Below are 25332 nucleotides of genomic sequence, written 5' to 3'. Positions count from 1 at the left end.
TAAAATCCCAGCACTAGGGAAATGGAGAACTGTGGAGCCCTGAAAAAAATGACACTCCAGGGTGATCCCTGTGCAACCACATGTGTGTGAGCACACAGGGAGGGGGGAAGGGTCGGGAGGAAGATCATGATGCCATTATAAATCATTATAAATATCTTTCTGTATTGAAACACATCAATGCCTTTGACCGTCAGCTCACCAATCTAGAGTCTAAGCTATTTTGCAATGACAGCTAATACAGGAATCTTTCTGTTTATGACAACAGGTTATTACCTGTTTGTGCTGTCTTTCTACTGTGAAATGGAAAAGTGTATTGAAGTCACATAAAAGAATCATTTTCTTCAATTTGGCAAACATTCATTGAATCTGTGTGACTCTAAGTCAAACTGAGAGCCCAGGAAGTAGTTTTCTGATGAGTCACAGATATATTAAAATAGCAAACACTTTACTTTTTATTTTCATAAAACACTGTATGACAACAGAAAAAAAAGTCACTGAAGGTAAAAAATGGCTTTCTTAGCCATTTGTAAGCTGTTTTTGGATTGTCTCAGACAACTCTCCTTTACTGAATGTGACTTTAAAACACTCCTCTGTTGATGAAGAGTGGCCTGAGCACACTCAGTGCCAGCCACTGGGTCAGCAGCCTTGGTTCTGCAACAGCCTCATGCTCCCTGTGACCTCCAGAGCTATTATGAAATTTTCCAACGAAAACTCATTTCAACTCACAGAGAGCAAATAAGACAAATTCTCACCAGGCCAATCATTATGAGGCTAGGAATTTTCCTAAGTAATACTCAAACACCAGAACACAACTCTCACAGGGAAATCCTTCCTGTTGGTATTTGTACCAGGAAATGAAGGCAAGTGAGCGATAGTGTTTCTACTGTGCTGAGCATGACGAGTCAGCAAACATGGATGGGTCTGGAATGCACAGTAGCACTAATGCTCTGGGACTTCAGATAGTGTGAAAGTGAAAGTCTGTCTGCACAATTATGTACAGCACATCCCCTACATTTAAAATGAGACTTATGGGAAACAGTGAAGAAATAGTTGACTTTCAGGGAAACTTTGGGGCAGCGTCTCATTGAGATGGACTTGTCAGGGTTCTCTGGAAAACAGAACCAATCAGATGACTGTGTGTGCAAATATGCGTGGGAGTGTGTGTGTGTGTGTGTGTGTGTGTGTGTGTGTGTGTGTGTGTGTGTGTGTGAATTTAGGGTAAAATAGTAACAACAGCTAAATAACTCTCAAGAGGCTGAGACCCATGTAGTTGCTAGGTCCTTGAGGCTAGAGTGGTCCCAGAATCACTGCCTCTCACTGAGGAGTTGACAACACAGTAGTTGCTCAGTCCACAAGGGTAGGAACCTCGGCAGTCCCAATCTGAATACCAAACATACAAGGTTCCCACTGGTCTTCCTTGTGTGACAGAAGCCCAGAAATGCTGTTTCTGATGTCAGCCAAGGGACCAGGAGCAGCAATAAGAGGGGAGGCAAGAGAGTGTAGGGTGAGATGGTATTCCTTCTGACATGACCTTTTAACTAGGCTGCTACCAGAGTTCTGTGTCACCAACACTAGGGGTGACTCTAGCCTTATCAGTCAAGTGGATCGGAGCCAAGTCACTCTATTTAGATGATCGGTGGTAAGTTGACATTAAAGCCAACTATTATAGCAACCAAGCTGGCTTTGAACTAGTTGTTTCTGACAATGACCTTGAACTATTCTTCCCCACTTTACCTCCCTGTAGCATGTAGTTTTTGCTACCCTGCTTTAAGCTCCAGGAGAACCATGCCATCAGCCCCTGCCCAGAGAATATTAGATTCACAGATGAAAACCTTGGACACACACACAGCTCAATTTCAACCTGTCTTATTGACTCAATTGCTGGGCGCTTCTAAACTCCTCCAGCTAGTGTGCTCTTTCTAATACTCTGAGCTCAGCACCTCTTAATTTGCCCTTAACTTAGTTACCCTCTCCTTGTTCAACAACTCAAAACTGCCCTCTGCATAGTTGCAGTTCTAATCTCCTATCTGAGGCTGGTCCTGAGTCTCCCTCCAAAGCATGGGGAAAATCCCTCTTTCTGTTTCTGCATCTCTTCACCTGCCTGCAGGGACCCAGAAGTCCTCTTTCCTTCTGCCTAGCAATTGGCCTCTGGCATTTTTATTGATCGATCAAGAACCAACTGGGGAACAGGACCTTAGCATCAGACCCACCTCCTACACCTCCCAGTACTGGGATTATAGGTATGTGCCATCATACCTGGCTTTGTGTCATGCTAGGATTGAAGCCAGGGCTTTGTGCATGATAGGCGAGCACTCTACCAAATGGCATTTGCCATCCCTCACTATTTTAAAGTTGTATTGCTTCCATCCTTTAGAGTATTTGCAACAATATAACACTCAAATATACAAGAAAACCCACCTCTGGAAGGGTGTCCAGTTCATGTGTTTAAAATTCCAAGCCTTAGATATCTGATTTTGTTGGGACTTCTATCATTTTAGCTCTTCTGGGAACATCTCTTCTTCCTTTGTATGAAAACTTCTTTTATTCCTTACTACTCACCAATTCCATAATTTACATACAATTTTATAAAGTAGAGCTGCATGGTAGAGGTCATTCTTGGCTCTCTCTTGTCATCACTTTTAAAAACTAGGAAAAGAATAGATTGGAGGATGCTTCTATATGAAATACGTTCTCTAGGTAACAGGAGACATTTTTCAAAACTGATGTAACCTGGTCTTTCTCTGTGACCGGAATAGTGGAAAATAAGAAGAATATTGATGAATGAGCAGGAGGCAAGGTAATCTCCTTAGACTCATCAGCATCCCAACATGGACATGGGAAGCAGTGAGGGGAATACGTTGATCAGGGAGACGTAGGGGAGAGACCTTTTTATTTATAAACATATATTTAAATGTATTGGCAGTATTGTATTTGTATTCCATTCATTGTGATTATATTTACCTATGGCACACTTAGTATATATTCTATTCTCTCTCATTATCTTCCACTTCCACCAGCCTCCTTCTTTCCTTCGAGCCCTCTCTTTGATTTTCTGGTCTTGTGAAAGCAGTCACAGCTTTGTGCTCATGACTGCAATGTCCATGACAGCAGAAGACAGCACCACTGCATGCGTCTTCATCCTTTCATTCCTACTGTCCATCTGACCCCTCCTCTGAGATGTTCCCAGAAGTGTGACTTAAATCCTTCAGAGGCAACAGCCAGGGTGCCATTTTTGTTTTGATAGTTTCAAGAAATCCTCTTGCTGTTGGATTAGTTTGGTTTCTTAGCCTTGCTGGGAGCAGATGTCCATTGTCCTTGGGAAACATGATGACTCACACAGCCCAACAGCAGGAACCATCTCCAGGGTTTAAATGACATTCACCTCACCTCGGCAGCCAGTAGCCACACGTTACAATGTCACCTTGGCCTTGTGCTGACAGACAGGAGATGTGGTGGCCTAGCAACAGTGGCATATGCTCTGCCTCAAACCTGAGCAGTGAAAACAGCAGGTGACTTTACCAGTGTTTGTGGCATAGTCTCGGGGGAGTAATACCTGGCCAGAAATTCCTTCAAGCAACTGTAGTTTGGTTGTTCAGGCCTAGCTGGTGAGGACCAGCAATATATCAGGTATCCAACCAACCTGGGTAGACACCTAGGCCATGTGTCTGTTTCTGTTTTTTTTTTTTTTTGCCCTACTTGGTTGTAAATATAGTAAATCTTCCTGTAGCTCATTGTGAAGTTACAATTTCCTTTGCAAACCACTCTGAGGTCCTTGGTGGAAATGAAAGAGGAGCTGTTAAGTATGACTAATGAGTTAGAAATTGAGCAATGGTAACCAGCAGGTAATTCACTCAGTTTCAACTCCACAAGGAAGTCCAAGAATTCTGACACTGAGGTTTGTCTTGTATTCCCAGAATTCAGCTGGTTTCTTAGGGCTTTCTTGAACAAATGAGGATTTTAAGAAAATAAAAAACACAAACACCTTGCTTAAAATGCATGATGTTTCCTTTGCCAAAGATGAAAAAGATTCAAGAATTTCAGACTGTGGGACACAAACCTTCCATTGCCAAGTCTCAGGATGATGAGAATGCTTTCTGAGAGGTTTTCAATTGTTTGATGTAATAAATGATTAATCTCCTCACTGCATTAAAGGGAATAAATGATACTACCTCCCCGATACATCCAATGTTATGGGTTACTTATATGATGGTGTGTCATGAGTATAAAAATGGACAACTGTGCCCAGCAGCAGGCTTCCTGTGTGGCAGGTGACTCTGGATTAACCTTTCTACACACACACACACACACACACACACACACACACACACACACACACACTGCACTCACACTGAATGAGTAGGGACCACTGTTTCAGTCCATCTATGGGTATGAAGTTGGACCTGCTCACCAGCTCAGGCTTGCGTGTTAGTGTTCAGCGGCTATGTTCATCGTTATGTTAAAGGACTGATCACAAGCCAAATGGTTTAGGATAACAGGAACCCATTTCACAGCTCTGGAAGTCACAAGTCTAAAATCGAAAGGTCACAGCACAGTGCTTCCCCTGAAGGTTAACAGGGAAGTGTCTGTTCTAAGCAGCTTATCTAGTTTCTGCTAGTTCCTTAGCTGTGGCAAACAGAGATCTCCCTGTGAGCATGTCTATGTGTCAATTGCTCATTTTTAAAGGCATTAAAAATTTAATTTAAAATTTAATTTTAAGTGAGTATATAAAGTATGAGTGTCATAATGACTTATAACTAGATATTATTATATTTTGTTCATATTCATCCTCCTCCCCCACTTCCATTCCCATCACGTGAACAGTTATCATTCCCTTTCTCCCCAAAGAGGTCCTTTCTTCTGCTTCCATGACAAGTGTAATCTAATCCTCCTCCTCCCCCTCCTCCCCCTCCTCCTCCTCCTCCTCCTCCTCTTCCTCCTCCTCCTCCCCCTCCTCCTTCTTTCTCTCTTCCCTTAAGACAGATCCCTCCTTCTATCTTGTGGGTACTTTTCTAATTTCACCACACACACACACACACACACACACACACACACACACACACACACACAAACTCAAACACACAGACACGACAAGATCATCATATGAGACAGCAAATGTGATATTTGTATTTCTGTAGCTTGATTATTTTACATAATAAAATGTCTTCAGTTGTCCCCATTCTCTTGCAAATGTCATGATTTCAGCTTTTAAATGGCTGAATAAAATTCTGTTGTACCACATTCTCTTCAGCCACTCAACTATGATGCATATATAGGCTGTTTTCATTTTTTTTCATGGTTGCAAATAGTGCAGTAATAAACATGCTGTGTGAGTTATCTTCGTCATAAGTCAGTTTAGAGTTCTTCAAATGGATATGCAGGGGTGGTATACTTGACCATATGGTAGTTGTGATTCCTGTTTTCTGAGGCATCTGAACACTGAGTTCCACCAAGGCTACTTTGGTTTGCAGTCTCCCTAACAGATCTATTCTTCTGATAACTATTAACTCATTTTTGTCTGGATGACCTGTGGATTGGTTTTCTGCTGTTTAAGTTTTGCAGTTCTTTATATATAGCAGATATCAATCCCTGGTGTGATGAGCAGCAGACGTCCTATCTAGTGTCTGTGTCCTCGCTATGGTGGTTGTCTCCCTTGGGGTGCAGATGCCCTTTTACCCTGTGTCACTCAATCTTCACTTCTCAATATTATTTTCTGGGCTATTGAAGTCTTTTTCAGAAAGCTCTTGATGATACCTATATCTTGAAGTGTTCTTATATTTTCCTCTAGAAGTTTCAAACTCCCATATTCTATAATAAGTTTTCTGATCCATTTATACTGAACTTTGTATATGGTGAGAGATATAGATGTAATTTCATGTTTATGCAGGTGGAGATCAACTTTCCCAGAACTATTTGTTAAAACTACTATCTTTTTTCACAGTGTATGTTTCTGTCACCTTGTTAAGATCAGATGGCTGTGCCTGTATCGATATATGGGTATATTGATGGGCCCTCAATTCTATTCCATTGTTTGCACATTGTTTTCTGCCCTTAGGATGCTGTGCTTGCTTCTGTGACTCTCTAGTACAATTTGAGATCTCAAATTGTTATGCCTCCAACATCATCCTTTCTGCTTAGGATGATCTGGCTATTTGGAATCCTGCTGGCATCTATATGAATTTTATGATTGATCTTTTTCTAGTTCTGTAAGGAATACAACTGTCATTTCAAGGAAGTTTGCATTATGCTTGTAGAATACTTTCAGTAACCTGGCCACTTTTGTTGTACCAATTCTGCTAATCAATAAGCATGGGAAGATTTTCATTGTCTGGTGTCCTCTTCGGTGCCCAAGATATTCACTGTGGATGTGTTTATCTCCTTTATTATGGTTTACTGCTAGATACTTAAAAAGATCTATTGTGGATGATATTGTTTTCTTGATTTATTTCTTGGTATATTTACTTTTGAAATATAAAATAGGTAAAAATTTTATGCTGTGTATTTGGCTACTTATCAAAGTATATATTATTTCTAAGAGTTTTTCTGGTGGAGTATTAGGGTCTTTAAGCATAGAACCATGTTATCCTCCAGTAGGAATATTCCTTTCCTATCTGTGTCAGTTTTTTGTTTTCTTATCTTCTTGCTCTAGGTAATACTTTGAGCTCTGCATTGAAAATGAACAGTATGTGTGCCATCAGTGTATCTATTCTGACTTCAGAGGAAATGGTCTCAGTTTTACCCATTTGGCACAATGTTGACTGTAGAGTTGCTGTGTATAATTTGCATTATGTTGAGATATGTTCCATCTATTTTTTATTTCCTCAATGCAATTATCATGAAGGGATGCTGAGGTTTGTCGAAGTCCTTCTCTGAGTCTACTATGGGATGCCAATGTGATTTCTACCCTCAAGTCTACTTATGTTGTGTGTGTGTATGTATGTATGTATATGTATACATATATATTTTATATATACTTTGTATATAAATCATATAGATTATTATATATTATATTATCACAATATGTAATTTTGTATATAAATTGTATATATGTATTGTTTTATATATGATTAGGATTATTTGACTATTTGGAATCTTATGTTATATATATATAATTTATATATTATTATATTACATTATATCATATTAAATGTATGTATGATTTGTGTCTGTTGAACCTACCTGGCCTCCCTAGGATGAAATCACCCTGTGCTAGGTATATGGTTTTTCTTCTTATTGTGTTTTTGAATACAGCTTGCAAGAATTTTATTGAAAATATTTGCATCTACCTTTGTCAAAGATATTGGTCTATTTTTTCCATGCTGTGCCCTTACCTGTTTTTTTGAATCGTTGCAATAATGGCTTCATAAAACGCATGTGGCCATGTGCCTTTCCTTTCAATTTTGTGGAACAGTTTGAAGTTTATTGATAATAGGTTTTTTCTTAGGGTCCGGTAGAACTCAGCAGCTCCCAGCTCTCCTTTGTGGGCAGATTTTATTACTGCTTGAAGGCTGTTCCTTGTTATGGGTCACTAAGTTTTTAATATCTTCTTGCCTGAATTTTAGTCAGTTACATAAATCTAGAAATTTATCCATTTTCCCCAGATTTTTTTTAGTTTTTTTAATATAAAATCTAAAAGTATTTTATTGGAATCTGTAGAGATACCCCATTTAATTTTTAATACTGTTATCTGAGTCTTTTTCTTTCTTTTTGTTAGCTGGGAGTTGTCAAACATTTTTATCTTTTAAAAAATCCATCCACCACTTTGAATAATTCTATGAGTTTTTTTTTTTGGCTTCAAATTTTAATTACATGTTTGAGAGAGGCATGCCTTAAATTTAAATCAAACAATAAAGAGGGGGGTTATTATTTTACTAAAGATCCCTTTAAAAGCCTTCATATAAATAAGGTAAGTCCTGGAGTCATAAGCTCTACACTAATGCCTCATTTGTACCAAAGCTCAGGAAACGTATTTAACTCAAGGGTTAACTCCATTATTGATACTTTTAATCTTACTCTTTTTTTTCTGTGCATAATTTCTACCTTGTTTATTCTTGTCCTGACCTTCATTTGTTTATTTGGCCCATGGTGTTGGGGGTGGCCTGTTCATGCTTCTTTTCTCCCTAACACAGGGAGCTGCATCATTAGATTATTTATTTGAAATCCCTTTTTCTTCTTACTCTAAATACTTATAACTACAACTTTCTTCTTAGACTGGTTTAGCTATATCCCACAGATTCTAGCAAGAGATACTTTTGTTTCATTTGATTCCAGGGACTTTTCAATTTCCTCCTAATTTGTTCAATGACCCAGTACTCTTTCGTGAGCGTGTCATTCAGCGTTCAGATATTGGTGTACTGTCTCTGGTTTTTCCCTTACTTTTAGTCCTTTGTGATCTGATGTGATACAATTGGTTCTTTTCTACTTGTTCAGGGTTGCTTTGTGATGTAGAATGCTGTATATTTGAGGAGCTTCCATGGGTTGCTAGGAATAATATATAGCCAATTTCTAGTAGATGAAATCTTCTGGAGAGTATCTGTTAGATCTGCTAGATAAGATGTGGCTTAACTCAGAGGTTTCTTTGCTGACTTTCAGAGGACCAATCAAAGGTGAAGTGTTGAAGTAGCCCACTATTATTGTCAGACTCTTTCTGACTTTTTACACTGCTAATGCTTTTTGGGAAATAGAAGCCTCAATATTCAGTGTCTATGGTTACACTTGTTATATCTTCTTGTTGAATTGTTACCTTCATTAACATGTAGTAACTTTCTCTGTAACTTCTACACAAACTTGTTCTACCATTCTTGGTAGGCTGACTTCTAGCTTTGCCTGCCAATTTTTGGGTGTTTTCACCAGCTTGTGCACTTCTTGGAGAGAATTGCTTACTGGATCTAGTTCAATTTGGCTGTCAATCTGTCTCCTCCTCCTCCTCCTCCTCCTCCTCCTCCTCCTTTTCCTCCTCCTCTTCTTCCTTTCCTCTCCCCCTCCTCCCCTCCCTTTCCCCTTTCATCTTTTTCTTCTTCCCTCCTCCTCTTCCTCCTCCTCCTCTTCCTCCTCCTCCTCTTCCTCCTCTTCCTCTCCTCTCCCCCTCCTCCCCTCCCTTTCCCCTTTCATCTTTTTCTTCTTCCCTCCTCCTCCTCTTCCTCCTCCTTCTCTTCCTCCGCCTCTTCTTCCTCCTCCTCCAGCAGGACCTTTAGGGTCTTACTATTCACTTTGCAGACCAGGCTAGCCTTGAATTAACAGAGATCCACTTGCCTTTGCCTCCTAAGGGCTGTGATTAAAGGCATGAGCCACTATGCCAGGCTGGTCTGTATCTATTCTTTGGTCAGTTGAGATTGTTTGCATTTAAGATAAGATGGTGAGAGACATTTATTATTTCTTGTAATTTCATGGGCTGTTTTTCTTGTTGGATTGTTGTTTGTTCTTTCTTCCCCCTCTGCCCATTAGATTTAGGGGTTTGCTGGTGAACCATGATGAATACAGCAGATCCTTTTAAGTCTCACTGTTAAATCCACTTCTTTCTAGGCCTCTGTGATGAGCATTGTCTTTCTACTTCCCACACTTCTCTGGGTGCCATGCAGTGATAGTATGCTTGAGTTGGCTTCTGTCTCACGCATTGGCCATTTATTATCATGACTGTTGTATTCCGAAGCACTGTCTCTAGAGTGGACTCTATTTTTTTTCTTATTCTGATTCTTCTCCTTCCCTGAATCATGTGGAAGCAGATTCTAGTCCACTGTTTCCCAAACTGTTCCTTTTAATAAGGACTTCGATAATAGTGGATGAGGGACTCACCCTTCTCCAGGATTGCCCAGTCTTAATTAATTGCTCCTCCAACAATCTAGTCTCCAAATATGGTCTAATTCTAAGATCCTTGGGGACAAGGCCTTCAAAGTAGAAATGGGGACAAGACACAATTCAACTGACTCCCACTCCCAGGTGAGCTTTCTGCCCTCTGGCTTTCTCTCCGAAAGCTGAAGTTGTCACATAGGCCATAGGATGCAACTGTAGTAGAACAAAACCAAACAAATAAAAAGCTGGCTTTCTCTCCTGTGTTCCCCTTTGGGGGAGGAAACTGTCCAGAGGGTGGGGAGCCCAGGCATGGTGAGAAGATCTGAGCTTTATAGCAGTCTCTTTGCTTTGGCCTGTTTTTATGCCTCCCTTACTAAACTGCAGTTGCCATTATTCATGTCTATTCAGTCTTGGTTCCTGGGGAGATGGCTCAGTGTGTAGAGGTTACACAGTCGTGTCTGATGAAGTGAATTTGATTCCCATGTAGTACAAGAGGAGACTAACTCCTTAAGTTGTTCTCGGACCTCTACACACACACTGTGGCACACTTGCCTGAACACACAAAAACACATTAAATAAAACCAGAATTTTTTTAAAAGATCAACTTCTTTAGACTTTTAAAAATCTTTTCATATACCTATTTTTGAGATTATATCCTGAGAAAATAATGAACACACAATAAATAAACACATAATTCATTGATGTACATTTTTTAAAAAGGGAAATTACCTGAAATTTATTTACATATCATGGGACCTTAGAATTCAATATCTGAGGTCACCTACTCTAATGTTTTGGGTTTTTTTTTTTTTCTGCTAGTGTTCTAAGGTATCAGAGAGATCAGTGCTCTGAGCCCAATGAACAGAAATTCACAGTGGGATTCTGGGTCCATCATTCTCATCCCAGTTGCCTGCCCTGGAAGTGAACTTGGTGTTCAAGCCTCACATCGAATGGCACCATCCTTGGAGGCTGAGGTCTGACTAAGAATGGGAAGGTGATGAGTTGGGACACCTCCCCTTTAACTGAGTCTCCTAAGAGCTGACATGGTGACCCCTCACAACACATTCTGAAACATTCTGCCTTTGAGGATGTCAAAGCCCCCTGCTAAGCATGTTCCTTTCCTCAGGCATTTTGGACTAGACCATCTCTGACACCCCACTTGGGTTTCTTTTGATACCTTATCCCTTAATTCTAGACACATAGTATTTCTTCAGTCTATTAACTTTAAAGGGTTAACTATGGTCACGTGCTCCTGTGATCCCAGTCCTCGGGAGGTAGACACAGGAGGGTTTCAAGTTCGAGACAATCTGTGCTGCTTAAGATCCTTGGCTGGTGAGAAAGCTCAGTGGACTACATGCTGTGAAGCTTGGTGAGCTGAATTTAGCCCCTGGGACCCACATAAAGTAAAGCTGGGAGGAGGGAACCATTCCACATAGCTGTCTACACTTGTGCATTGGCTTATACCTCATATACACTTCATGGAGACACACACACACACACACACACAGTGGGTTTTTTTTTTTTCATTCTGTAACTGAGATTTTACCCAACCCTACTCCAACCCTTGGCCGATCATTTTCTTGTCTGTATAGTTTGGAAGACACTAGAGATGTTTTTTAGTATAGGACTGCTAGGTATAGGTTACACTTGCATATCCTGTTTGTTCCAGTTGAAACTTTTCCAACTGTCGGCAAGCCCTCAACACTCATGCATGTCCCATGGGAGAGTCTCATGATGCCTCATGGGATTTCTATGTTTCTATTAACTGCTCCTTTGTTTAACAAGTGCAAGGAACAAAAATGTTTGAAAATATTTAATGATCTCTTTTGGCTAATGCCCTAAAAATGTAATGGCTGAGTTAAGGGTTATGGGATATTGATAAATACACTAATTGATTATTGTTGTCCCTGCTATATCCTACTGATGTGCTTGTGTTACAGCTGCCTACCATGTGTGCAGACAGTTCTTCATAGGGTACAAGGTCAACAACCATTCATGCTGTGGAGGGAACACAGAGCTAATTTCTGAGTAGTTTTACATCATGAACTCTATAGTAGCCACACACCCCTCCTATTCAAATATTTTGGGCTGTTGGGGGAACAGCAGTTTCTTTTTTATTTTTTTATTCACTTTACATCTCTATCACTGTCCTCTTCCCAGTCTCCCCTCATATAGTCCCTCTCCTATCCCCACCTCCCCTTCCCCTCTGAGAGGCTGGAGTTCCTCTAAGTATCCTCCTACCCTGTCGCATCAAGCTTCTGCAGAGCTAGGTCCATCCTCTCCCACTGAGGCTAGACAGGGCAGCCCAGTTGGGTGAACATATTCCACAGACAGGCAACAGCTTTAGGGATAGCCCCCATTCCAGATGTTGGGGGACACACCCAAAGTCTGAACTGCATATCTGCTACATATGTGCAGTGGCTTGCTCAGTCCACTCCATCTATGCTCTTCAGTTGGTGGTTCAGGCTCTGAGAGCCCCCAATGGCCCAGGTTAGTTGACTCTGTTGGAATTCCTGTGGAGTTCCTATTCCCTTCGTTTCCCTCAGTACTTCCCCAACTCTTCCATAAGAGTCCCTAAGTTTCTTCCAATGTTTCGCTGTGGGCCTCTGCATCTGTTTCAGTCCACTGCTGGGTGGTTCCTCTCATAGGACAGTTATGCTAGACTCCTGTCTACAGGCATAGCAGGATATCATTAATAGTGTCAGGGATTGGCACTTGCCCACGGGATGTGTCTCAAGTTGGGCCAGTTATTGCTTGGCTGTTCCTCCAGTCTCCCCCTGTCCCAGTGCCTGCATTTCTTTTTTCTTTCTTTTCTTTTTTCTTTTCTTTTCTTTTCTTTTCTTTTTTTGTTTGTTTTTTTGAGACAGGGTTTCTCTGTATAGCTCTGGCTGTCCTGGAACTCACCCTGTAGACCAGGCTGGCCTTGAACTCAGAAATCCACCTGCCTCTGCCTCCCAAGTGCTGGGGTTAAAGGCATGTGCCACCACTGCCCGGCAGTGCCTGCATTTCTTATAGAAAGAATACATTTTGTGTTGAAAGTTTTGTCGGTGGGTTGTTTTCCCTATTGCTCTACTGGAGTTTCTGTCTGGCTACAGCAGGTGGACTCTTCAGGTTCCATAGCCCCAGTGTAGTGAGTCACAGCTAGGGTAACACCCAACGTCTCTTGGGAGCCTCCCTCATCCTGGTCTTTGGCTCATCCTTCAGATGCCCTGTGCCCCCCCAGCTTCAGATTTCCATTCATTCTCCTGGCTCTCTGGCCTTCTCTCCTGTCTGCCCCCACACCTGATCCTTAAACCACCCTCACTCCTCCCCTCCCCATTCCCTCTCACACCCAGTTCCCTTCCTCCATCTGCCTCCTATAAATATTTTATTCTCTTTTCTAAGTGAGATTCAAGCATCCATGCTTGAGATTTCCTTCTTGTTTAGCTTCTTTGGGTCTGTGGAGGTAGCACGGTTATCCTGTATTTTATGGCTAATATCCACTTGTAAGTGAGTACGTACCATGTATGTCCTTTTGGGTCTGGGTTACATCACTCAGGATGATATCCTCAAGATCCATCCATTTGCCTGCTAAATCCATGATGTCTTTGTTTTTAATCGCTGAATAGTATTTCATTGTGTAGATATACCACATTTTTCTTTATCCATTCTTTAGTTGATGGACATCTAGATTGTTTCCAGTTTCTCACTATTATGAAGAAAGTTGCTATGAGCATAGTTGAACATGTGTCCCTGTGCTATAGTGGGGCATCATTTGGGTATATGCCCAGGAGTGGTATAACTGGGTCTTGGAGTAGAACTATTTCCAATTTTCTGAGAAACCACCAAATTGATTTCCAAAGTGGTTATACAAGTTTGCACTCCCACCAGCAATGGAGGAGTTTTCTACTTGTTCCATATCCTCACCAGCATGCACTAACATTTGAGCTTTTGATCTTAGCCATTCTGATGAGTGTAAGTAGAATCTCAAGGTCGTTTTGATTTCCATTTCTCTGATGACTAAGGACACTGATCATTTTTCTTTTTTTTTTTTTCTTTTTAAAGATTTATTTACTTATTATATGTAAGTACACTGTAGCTATTTTCAGGCACACCAAAAGAGGGCATCCGATCTCATTACAGATGGTTGTAAGCCACTGTGTGGTTGCTGGGAATTGAACTCAGGACCTCCAGAAGAGCAGTCAGTGCTCTTAACCTCTAAGCCATCTCTCCAGCCCCCTGAACAGTTCTTTAGTGCTTCTCAACCATTCAAAATTCCTCTACTGAGAATTCTCTGTTTAAAGAGCAGTTTCTTAATTCCCTTTTCTGTTGCTGTGATGACATACCTTGACCAAAGCAACTTGAAGGGAAAAAGAGTTTATTTGGCTCACAATTGTAGATTGTAGTGCATCATCACCAGGTTGCCAAGGATGTGGGAATTTGAAGCAATTGGTAACATCACATGCAGTCAAGCAGAAAGCAATTAATGCAGATATGCTGTGTTTGACTCAGTTTTTCTACTCATATAGGTTAGGATTTCCTGCTTAGAGAATGCTGAACCCACAGTGGATTGGTTTCCCTCTTAGTTTCCATAATGAAGATACACACTCACATCCACTCCCAGGAGACAAACCTATAGACTAACCTGATTTGCACAATCCCTCACTAAAACCCAGGTAATTCAAGATTATGTCAAATTGTCAATTAAAGCCAACTGCTGTAGGTTATGAGCACAAGGCCAGGAACTCAGAGAGAAGAAAGCACTGGCAGAAACCAATTTTTTCCCCCTAAATAAGTTTCACCTATTACAAGAAGCAGGAAATGACATGGGCTAACCTGATTGGCAGCAGCTCATGTTTCCCTTCAGTGATCGTGGAATATAAACAGTGGAAGGCAAATCCTTAGTGTCAACAGACTCAGATTTCAGGAGTTGGGACACAGGGCTGTATGAATGGGAACAATGGCCAGATCTGTGTCTGTGCTGATCTCCAGGGCATTTGTGGGGAAACTGGTATCTCACCTCTAAGGAACTGGGAAAGCGCCTGTGGCTGTGGCTGACCCTTCTTTCCCAACCCTTTGTTTCAGCCGTTCCCTTACTCTGTGAGATGTCTCCACAATCTGGCTTATTAAAATATTAACGACATGGTAGAAATGCTCATTCCTTCATTCTGGGGATCTTAGCCACTCCCTCCCCTTTGCACACATGTAATTCTGGCTATAAAAACTGGTTTTTAGAATACAGACTTTTAAAATTTATCTTATTCTTAATGAAAGTATGATTATATCATTTCCCTCTTTCCTTTGTCTAACCTCTTCTATCCCCCTCCTCTCTGCCACTGCCTCTCAAATACAACCTGCTGAGCCTAGTTCATACTTCTTGTATGTATGAGAGCTGACCACTCAGGGTTAGATCACCACTTAGGGGCCTCATGCCTGGAGAACACTAATTCTCCCTCTTTCACTGCTGTAGCTCTTCATCTGGGGCAAGGCCACTGTGCAACCCTTGTTTAGGCGTCCATGTTGTTGAGCTCCCATGGGTGTAGCTATCCTGACTTATCTAGAAGATAGGATTGAGAAACTGATTTCCTGGTCCTATGATATCAACATTCTTCCCCTCTCCTCTTCTGTAATGTGACTTTAGCCTTACTGGGGTTAGGATTACGGGTGAGCTGACATAGCTATCCAGCATTTATGTGCGTTCTGGGATCCAAACTACTGTTCCAGAGCTTGCTCAGCAGAATTTCAACTACTGCTCCATCTCTCAGCATCATGAAGTTCCCTGTTCACTGCTGGGTGTTACTTCCTTCCATGTGCACACTACTTATATAGCTAATCTCCTAATGGTGGATGCTGAGAAGTCCATATTTCTACTTAGAAAACCCAGGATGGTCGATGCTGCCTTGGATGGCATTTGGTGTGGGTTCCTCTGGATTTCCACAACTGTAGTAATGATTTGTGGATGCTGAGGACATTTTCTTCATGAAAGCTGTGTTGAAGTTCCCACAGCCTCAACTGTGTGGAGCCAGATGTAAAGCTCATTAAAGGAATGGGATTTATTTTGCTTGCTCCTAGTGATCAAGGACTTTTAGCTTCTGTGAGTGGTTTGTTTTGTTATTAGTGTGGACTCTTTTGTGTCCATAGCATCTGGTCATTATTCTATGTGGGTTGTTTGTCCCTGGTTTGAGTGAGCAAAATGGCACAAGAAGAGCACCATGGTCAAGCCTAACAGAGCAACCCAGGAAGATGGTAACCCTGGGGGAAAACTGATGTCTGCAGCAGCAACAGACCATTATCAGCTACCTAAAAACAGAACCACAATGAACCTCCCACTCCTCCTGGTGGCAAGAACCAGCAGTCTCTCCCCAATCTTGTCTACTTTATTTCAATTAATTAATCAATCAATTAATTAATTAGGCATTAGAAATACCATGGCCTTTCACATGCTGGACAAGTTCTCTGTTATTGAACCACACCCCCTCAGCCTGCTTATATGTTTATAACTTAAGCTACTTATAGGAGTTGGTTAGTCTAGTTTCCCCATACCAACCTTCTCAACCCTTCGCTCTCAAAGTAAATTGATTAAAAGCTCTTTATTATAAACATTAGAGGTAACTCTGGTTACCTTAAGGCAAAATGGGATCACAAAAGGAACAGTTGCATGTGTGTCCTCTAGGCATTGAACTCAGGTTGTCATACTTGGCAGTCAGTTTCTTTATCCCCTTAACCATCTCACTAGCCTCAATTGAGTTTATCAAAAGCTCCAGGAAAGATGGAGAGGGATGGGGAACCAGGTGTGAATGGGAGCCCTAGAAACAGGAAAAATAACCCATAGTCATCTACAGGAATGGCTTGGTAAAGACACCACTGGCTATAGACATTGTAGCTATTCTCTACAGATACTGGACACTGCCGCTGACAATGGTTGTTGTTAGCATTCTGTCTAAAGTCCACCCCACAGTTACCTGGCAATAGCCAGGTAGGCCTGGCCCACTATATAAGGGGCTGCTTGCCGCCTCTCTCTCTCTCTCTCTCTCTCTCTCTCTCTCTCTCTCTCTCTCTCCCTCTTGCTCCCCCTCTCTCTCCCCATTCCCTTCCCCCCTCCTCTTTCCACATGGTTATGGCCGGCCTTTACTTTTCTCTCCTCTCCTCTCCTCTCCTCTCCTCTCCTCTCCTCTCCTCTCCTCTCCTCTCCTCTCCTCTCCTCTCCTCTCCTCCTTTCTTCCTTCTCCTCTCTCTCTCTCTCTCTCTCTCTCTCTCTCTCTCTCTCTCTCTCTCTCTCTCTGCCTTTCTCTGCCTCTACTACCTTCTTAACTCCCCTCCCGATGCCCTGAATAAACTCTATTCTACACTATACCATCATGTGGCTGGTCTCTCAGGGGGAAAAGATGCCTTGGCCTGGACCCGCTGAGAGATCCCCTTCCCCCATACCTCACCACACTCCCATAGAACATATCTTATACCTCTTTATCTTTTTATAAACACACCAGTTGTGATCAGAGTGGTGGCTGTACTGTTGAAGCAAGAAGAGGAAGCTGGTTTGATTGAGTGTAGGATAGAAGAGGTGAGACAGCCTCCTCCCTATAGAGAAGACCTCTATTGAAGAAGCAAGAGGAGCCTGTAAACAGGTACAGGGAGATATGGGAGAAGCTTAGCTCTTCTGAGCGACGCTGAGAGGCTGTGGTGCCTGGGAACAGATGCAGGAGCATAGGGGGAGGCGAGGCATAGAGATTTGTTTCCAGTTCCTTCTACTTGGTTTCTTTAAAAAAAAAAGTTAATTATTGATAATTAAGAAAGGAAATAGCTTAGGAGACTTGAAAGCAATAAAGAAATAGGATCAGCCATTAAATTTTAAAGGCTTGGATTTCTGTTCCTATTTTTAAAAGTATTCCATGATAAAAATCAAGTGAGAGGAATCCCTTAAAATGTTTATTAATGAACAAAGGCGGGAGGTAGATACTGTTGCCTGTTTTTCCTGGAGACGCTGGTGTGTTAAGAGCAGCTGGTGTAAGTACGCATTGGATCCCACAGACCCCGTGACACTGTCTGTTTACCTTTCTTTGGAAATGAGTAGAACGGGACAACTGACATCTGCCTGCTTGTTCCAAGCTGAAAGTCCACACTGTCATATTGATTCCAGTGACCTTCAGAAAAGCGACCCCTTCAGAGCAGAGGGAAGCTTAACCTAGGGCAGTGCACTGTAGCCAGTGATGCAGAGAAGAAAGGGTGGGGCCAGGAGCTGGAGGTTTGTGCTTATGGACCGCATACTGTGTTTATGGCAGGAGCAGTAACCTTCACAAGGATGTAAATAGCACCAGTATCCTGCCAGGCCCCAGTGTGTGAGCAGCCCTGGGGCTGTTTCTAGGCGAGTGTGTTGAAACTTACCACCCACTGATTTTCAACCCTGACCCAGTGGTGCAATGTGGATATTCCCCTGTTAGAAACGTGGGCCCGAGGCTAGAGATGAGCAGCTTCCCCGGAGTAGGTCTCACATTGCCCCGGTAGTGGCACAACTGACTTATAAATAAGTAAATTTGACTGGTAGTTTTATTTTTAGCACAAAATCATGCTAGGTCTTAAAATGTCTCTTTGGCCCAGCTCCCAGGCATCCTTCATACATCACCTGCTGTGAATGCTAACAAGAATACAAATGTGTTCAGTTCAGTTGAAAATCGTGGATTGGCTCTCCACTCCCTCGGCCTGATTTCTCGGGGGCTGCTCTGATTTCTTCACACTGGTGACTGTGGAGTCCTATTAGACTCGGCCAGTACACCTTGATTGGAGCTCTGTCCTGTGTCTAAGGATGGTGGTATGATTGTCCTGCGGCTCCAGAAAGACCACACCAGGCCAAACAGTTCCATCTGAGGTTTATTGAGAGAGAGAGAAGGGCAAGGTGACATTGAAAAGAGAAGGGGGAAGAGAGAGAGAGAGAGAGAGAGAGAGAGAGAGAGAGAGAGATCGATCAGAGGAGCTTTCCTTTATATATGGATGGTGACATAGTCACAGGTAAAGGTGGGAGCCAAGTGGAATCTGGGAATATGGTGGCTGTTGCCTTGGCAACAGGTGTGTGGGTTGCGCTGTTGCCTATGTGATGTCATGGGTTTCAGAGGTCCTGATACCAACATATGGAATATTGGTAGTAATAAATTATATGGATAGATGAACGCCAATAGCCCAAATGTCACATTGATGACTGTTGGCATTTCCTCTAGCCTCTGCCACACAATAACCTGGCAACAGCCAGGTGTGCCTGACTCACCATAAACAGGACCTCTTGCCTCTCCTCCCTCTCTCTCTCTTGCTCTCTTCTCCTTTCGCTCCCTTATACTTCGCCCCTCCCGTCTCCTCATGGCCCTCTCCCTCTCTCTCCACGTGCTCATGCCTGCCCTCCCTACCCCAACTCTATTCTATACCATACTTGGCTGGTACCTCAGGGGGGAAGGGATGCCTCAGCGTTGGCCCCGCAGAGGCACCTTCTTCCCCTACACCATGGCTTGCCTCCACCAAACGTATCTCTGGTCTCTTTCTTTTTATAAAACGCAACACTGACAATAAATATTCTCACGGCACTATCATGTTGGCGTCTGAACTGCAGAACTGGAAGCCAGGCCCTGGCCCTGGGAAGACAAGTGTTCTCCATCCTCTTTTTATTTGAGTCAAAAGAAGATAACCATAAAAAACAAATTTGGATAGGAAATGCTGGTCATTTTTAATCAACTAATTTTGTTGTAAACAACTGAAGAATAAAGATGTTTGCTACCAAACCTATGACCTGAATTCAATTCTCACAGTCCTCACCCAGAGTCTTCACGGTACAAAGAAAGAACAGACTCTCACAAGTTGTCTTATTACCTACATGCAGACACACACACACACCACACACACACACACACACACACACACACACCACAGACACATACACACACACACATACACAGACACACAGACACACACACACACACACACACCACACAGACACATACACAGACACAGACACACACACTATTTAAAAAATTGATACATCAAACATGTACATATTTATGGGGTGCTGTGTAATACCTGGGCATGTGTCTCTGTGGTATAATGTTCAAGGAAGGGCGACATCCCCTTCTTTTAGAAGCTTTGACACAGAGCAAGTGATGCAGAGCCCAGGGCATGACTCAGCACCTTGGCTCCACTCCCAGTGGGCACTCTCCTCTCAGAATCTCAGTTTCAATGCTGTTCTCTGTGACTCAGCTGTCGTGACCTCTTTGGGCAAGTTCCATTGCATGTCTCATTCCAGGGCCTTCAGTTGGAAGGCAAAGACTTATCATCCAAGCTGATGGACCAGTGGCTGCCACTTCCCCTGGGGAAGCCAGGAGTTCCTCTTGGGGAGGGTCCCTGGGTCAGTGCCAGGAGAGGAGTTCTAGGAGGAGAACTGGGGCAAAGTCCTTTGTGATGGAAGGATTTCTGAGGATGTGTTATCACAGCGAAGCTCACCAAGGCGTCTCTGTGTTGATATAAATAGTTCTGCATTGGCAGCAGGTAGAGGAGAGCCAAACAGTAACGAGCATTAGGACAAACAAACAGGGATGTGGGCCCAGCCACCGTTAGCCACAGTTGGCAAAGGCTGGGAGGTGGTGGCGGTGCTCGAAGCTGAACCAACAATGAATTCATCACTTGTGACAGAAGGGAGGAAGCTCTTCGAATAATTACAAGTTCAGATAATTAGAAAAGCACACAGGACAGGGCATTGGTTCAAGATGAAAACTGGCAAAGATATACACTAATTTGCCAGGGTCCATGTTTAAATATTAATGAACAAAGCATTAGTTACATGATGGATACTTCCCATACGCAAAGGCCTGTGCTTGGTAGATAAGGTGTGTGAGTGTTTGGGGGTGAGAGTTCTTTCCTTCCCTACAACATACAGAGAACACCACACGTGTAATTGGAAGGAAGATGTCTAGAAGTGCTGGATATGATAGATAGAATAAGTGCCAGGCAGGAAAGAGGTGAATCTGAGGGAGACATGGAGGATGAAAACAGGAGACAAGGATCCTCCTCCAGCTAGAGCTGCCACGGACCATGGGCTAAGTAGTCTAAGATGAGCCACAGGGGAAAAGAGAGTGGGGATGTGGATTCCTGAAGTATACTGGGCAAGTGCCCCCTCCCTCAGCGGAAGCCAATCTGAGTTCCCTGTGGATAAAAGCATCCCAGACTTAGGCCCCAGGGAGGAAGAGCAACGACGGGGATACCAAACCACAGACTACGGGAACTCCGGAAACTCCGGGAACGGCGGCAGAGACAGTGAAGCTGTGGGAGTGGACATATAACAAGAGATAAAATGCCCAGGGGCTCCAGAGAGGCCCAGTGGTTAAGGACGCAGGTTGCCCTTCCACACTGGGAGACTCACAGCCACCTGTAATTCCAGTTCCAGGGGATACTTTCTGGCCTCCTGGACTCAAGTGCATATCTGTACCCAGACACATATGCATATTCACAATTAAAAATAAAAATATTTAAAAGCTAGAAAAGGGGATTACAAAAATAATAAAGGCTCTAAAAAATGACCAGACAGATTTTCACAAAAAATAAAAACGGACATTCCGAAACAGAAAGAGGGAATGGAAATTAAAAAAGAAAATAGCAAGTTCTACTCAATAAGTGGGTAAAGCAGCACACTGGGGTATAGCTGCAAAGATCTTCTGTATTCCTTTATTGTCTTACTGAGGGGAGAGTCAGGCCTCCACACCTAAATACAAAATGATGTACTCAATATTCAACAGCAGCCAGCCCTTAAAGAGTCCACTTGAAGAAGTGGTTATGAATGTAACTTCATACACGTTTGCATTTTATTTTACTTTGAATGTGTCTGTGGGTTGGTTTGTGCACATGACTGCAGTTGCCTATAGGGGCCACAAGAGGGCATTGCATTCCCTTGGAACAGGAGTTACAGGCAGTTGGGTACGGCTTGTGGGTGCTGGAATCTGAACTCCAGTTCTTTGGGAGAACGGAGTGTGTTACTAACCACTGACCTGTCTCACCAGTGTCTGTGAGAATTTGGAATCCAGTGCCTTTGGAATTTACTATAAAATGCAGCTTGCATGTTATTCCCCAAAGTGTCTTTCATCTAGACTTGCCCGAGATTGTTTCCTGTTTAAGGTCCTCCCCTTCCTTCCAGTCCCTCATCTTGGAGGACTTTCCAGACACTGACTGTGGGACTTATTTCATGTTCTAATTGTGGAGCTGACATTGCGCTGTGGTGTCTGTCTCAGGCCCTCTGTCAGGAGAAAGGGCAGCAGGAGCTCTATAAGCATAAAATCAACACTCAACACATGGCCTAGCATCCTCGAGGCTCCCATTAAATGACTGTGAAAAGATCTGAATGGTAAATGTCCACACTTAGATTATTCTAGAGCTGTTACCAGGTTTAACTTGTCTTTAATTTAAGCACATCGCTGAGTGTGCAATCAATATTGCAGTAATTATGTAAAATAATGCCTGTTATAAATCATAGCTTTGGCTTTTGTAAGAAGCCTTCTCTTGGATATCATCCTGGGGTTTTTTTTTGTTTGTTTGTTTGTTTTATTGTTGTTGTTTGATTTCTTTTTAAATCCCTTTACCTCAGTATTCAGCACCATTCTGTGAAACTGCACAGTTGGAAGCATTTGTTTTATTTTATTTTTATGTTCATTGGTGTTTTGCCTGCATGTATGTCTGTGTGAGGGTGTCAGATCTTGTAGTAACAGACAGTTGTGATCTGCTATGTGCATGCTCGGACTTGAACCCAGGTCCTCTAGAAGAGCAGTCAATGCTCTTAACCAGTGAGCCATGTCTCTAGCTCCAGTTGAAAGCATTTTTCCAATGGGTGGATGTAACTCTCTGGCACAGCTGTGATAAACAGAATCTAATCTCTACCTTTTGGTGCTGGATTCTTGCACAACTCTCAAGGGAATTACTAGGACCAAAGCCAGTCAACTCAGGGAAGGGTCTGCCCTCTTTGTTTCAGATCTGGAATTGAAGTCAGAGCGTTCGTGATCCAGTACCTGCAGCCCTGGTGGGAAGACATTGCTTGCTATCTGTGGAGTCTCTTTATCAGCGTGGCTCTGGCTCTATCCCAGGAGTGTGACTTGAATCACTATCACCAGAATAACCTTCTTCATGTAATAAAAACCCAGCTTGCTCAGACTTCATGTGAGTCTCCGAACAACTGGAGTGAGGCTGTCCCTAAAGCTGTTGCTTGTCTGTGGCATCCATTCCTCTAACTGGGCTGCCTTGTCTGGCCTGATGCAGCTAGCCCTGCAGAGGCTTGATGGAGGGGTGGGGATACCCAGGAAGGAGCTCCAGCCTCTCAGAGGAGAAGGGTAGGGAGTGTGTGATGGGGGAACTTGAAGGAGATTGGGACAGCGATTGGAATGTAAAGTGAATGAATAAATTAGTTAATCCGGGAAAAGCGGCTTGCAAACCTCACTCTGGCTGTTGAGTCCCTCTTGCAGGTGAACTTAGAATTTTGTCTTCTGACAGACACCTCTTGGAGGTCAGCTTTTGGGGCTGGAGATAAAGTAGGGTTCCTTGTGGGCCCCATTCATAGGGCAGATAGAGGAGAACAGAGGAGAAGGGAGGGAGGGAACAGGACAGGGCAAGAGAAGACAGTGAAGTAGAGATGTGTTCTTCACTGGAGGCTGCCATTCTGTTCCCAGCCCCTGGAAACACTTGATCCTTTCACTCTCTATTGGGCAATCGATAGCTGAATCTACACCAGCCGTAGACACATGGCCTCGATTTGATTTATAACACATCAAGGTTATAACAACCAAGGGGAACCTGGCCTCCCTCTCGGTATTGTCTCTGCATCACCTCTGCCCATACTGCCAACAAGCCTTTATTCTGAATCCACACCACCACAGGAGGGTGATTGGCTGCTCTTTAAGATTTACCAGTGTGCCCTGAGCTCTGCACCAGCCTTCCTGGCTGCTCCAGACAGCAACACTTCTCTTTCTTACCTTGGGAGCTGAGACCCACAGACACCCAATGGACCTGCTACTCAAACGCCCTCAGTCATGTCAGTCAAAATGTGAACCTGCACGCCCAACTCCATTCTTGCCTTTGACTGGAAAGAAATTAAACGATCAAGACAAAGATTCTAACAGGAAATGAAAACAACCTAATTTTATCAAACCAGAACTAATGACTCCATGGAGGAGTGCACAGGCCTTGCTGCTCTGGCTCAGGCCCTAAATAAGATACACACATGTTATAAACCACACATGTGTTAAGGATGTAGCTAAGCCTTACCTCAGTCAGATGACTAACGGATGCCATACCTTGTTTATTTGTTTTGTTCAGCCTGCCCCCTTACAGCCCCGGGAAAAGGAGCTGTTGTTTCAGCTTATTATTTGGGAAGAGCAGATTAACCACTTAGAGGTTGTCCTTCTTTTTCATTGGTGAGCTTTTGGTGGCTGGGGATGGGCTTGAACCTTCCAAAGAGAACCAGTGGGGCATGTACGTACTGGTCTGAGGATGAGGACAAGGAAATGTTAGGAACACATGAGGCCTGGGGATAGCACGGTCAGCCACCCACTGTGGAAGTGAGCCTAGCCAGGGATGCTGCCCAGCTACAAGCAGGTAGGAGGACAGCAGGATGCAGGATCAGACACATCAGATCTCAGGCTCCTGAGTGCCCCTCTCCCACCTTTCAGTATGGATTTTATCAGGCAGTCCCATGATCCAGCCTTCTGGAGTAGGAGCACAGTATTCTGAGAAATATAATCCCAGGAAATAGATTAATGGCTGGTCTGAATAAATTCTGTAAATAGCTTCAGTTGATCAAACTATGGCTCCAGAAACTTTTAAGAAAAACAATATTGTAAGTTTGAGCCTGGCATGGTGGTACACACCTGTACTTTCAGCACCAGGGAGGCTGACACAGGAAGGTTGTGAATCTGAGGCCAACCTGGGCTACCCAGTAAAACTCTGAGGCCAACCTGGGCTACCCAGTAAAACTCTGGATCAAATAAGCAAAACCCTCAGATTTGGTATCACAAGAATACGAAATGGCCCATTTTGAAATCCATGTTAACACATGGCAAGACTCAGCCACGTTCTGCATCGTCCATTAGCTATGTGGTGTGTGAATGGCAAAGCCATTGAGAGAGACCTGTGTCAGCAACGTTCACACCTCTGCGGATCAGCAGATCCTTTCTATGGCATCCCGGGAGCTGCAGCACTACCTTTCTGAACACTAAAGCAAGAAGTCCCCACCTTCCCACGACTTTCTCCCTCTGTCTTTCATCCTACATGGCCTAGCTCGGAGCCTGCAGACAAATGTCTCTGAGCTGACAAATGCCTCTGAGCTGCTCACACAGAAGTTCTAGGGACCAAGCTGCATACGTAATACAACTAACAGGCTTGGTACTGGAGAAGAGGAGGGAATGCGGCCCACAAGGAATCTTGGCATCAGATGCTCTACTGTCCACTTCTCAGGTTAGCTCCCAGATCCCTCTATTCTTGATCGATTCAGCACCATGCCCTTAACTGGGAAGCCCCCCCACCCCACCCCCACACACGAGCATCGAACCCCAGGTGACT

The 25332-nt window shown here is 43.2% G+C and overlaps 1 long non-coding RNA gene across 1 annotated transcript in view; it reads left to right on the top strand.

Annotated features, from left to right (window-relative positions):
- The window catches only part of Gm41927, a 30663-nt gene extending 7696 nt beyond the window's left edge, over window positions 1-22967 (top strand). The window contains exon 3 of the long non-coding RNA XR_878430.1: window positions 22754-22967. This is a non-coding gene — a long non-coding RNA (predicted gene, 41927). The remainder of the gene's footprint in view (window positions 1-22753) is intronic.
- Window positions 22968-25332: the final 2365 nt, after the last annotated feature.

This window comes from Mus musculus, chromosome 1 (assembly GCF_000001635.26).
Source record: "Mus musculus strain C57BL/6J chromosome 1, GRCm38.p6 C57BL/6J".
NCBI classification, from domain to species: Eukaryota; Metazoa; Chordata; class Mammalia; order Rodentia; family Muridae; genus Mus; species Mus musculus.
Note: the sequence above shows the minus strand (reverse complement) of the source record. Positions and strands in the feature narration are given on the sequence as shown.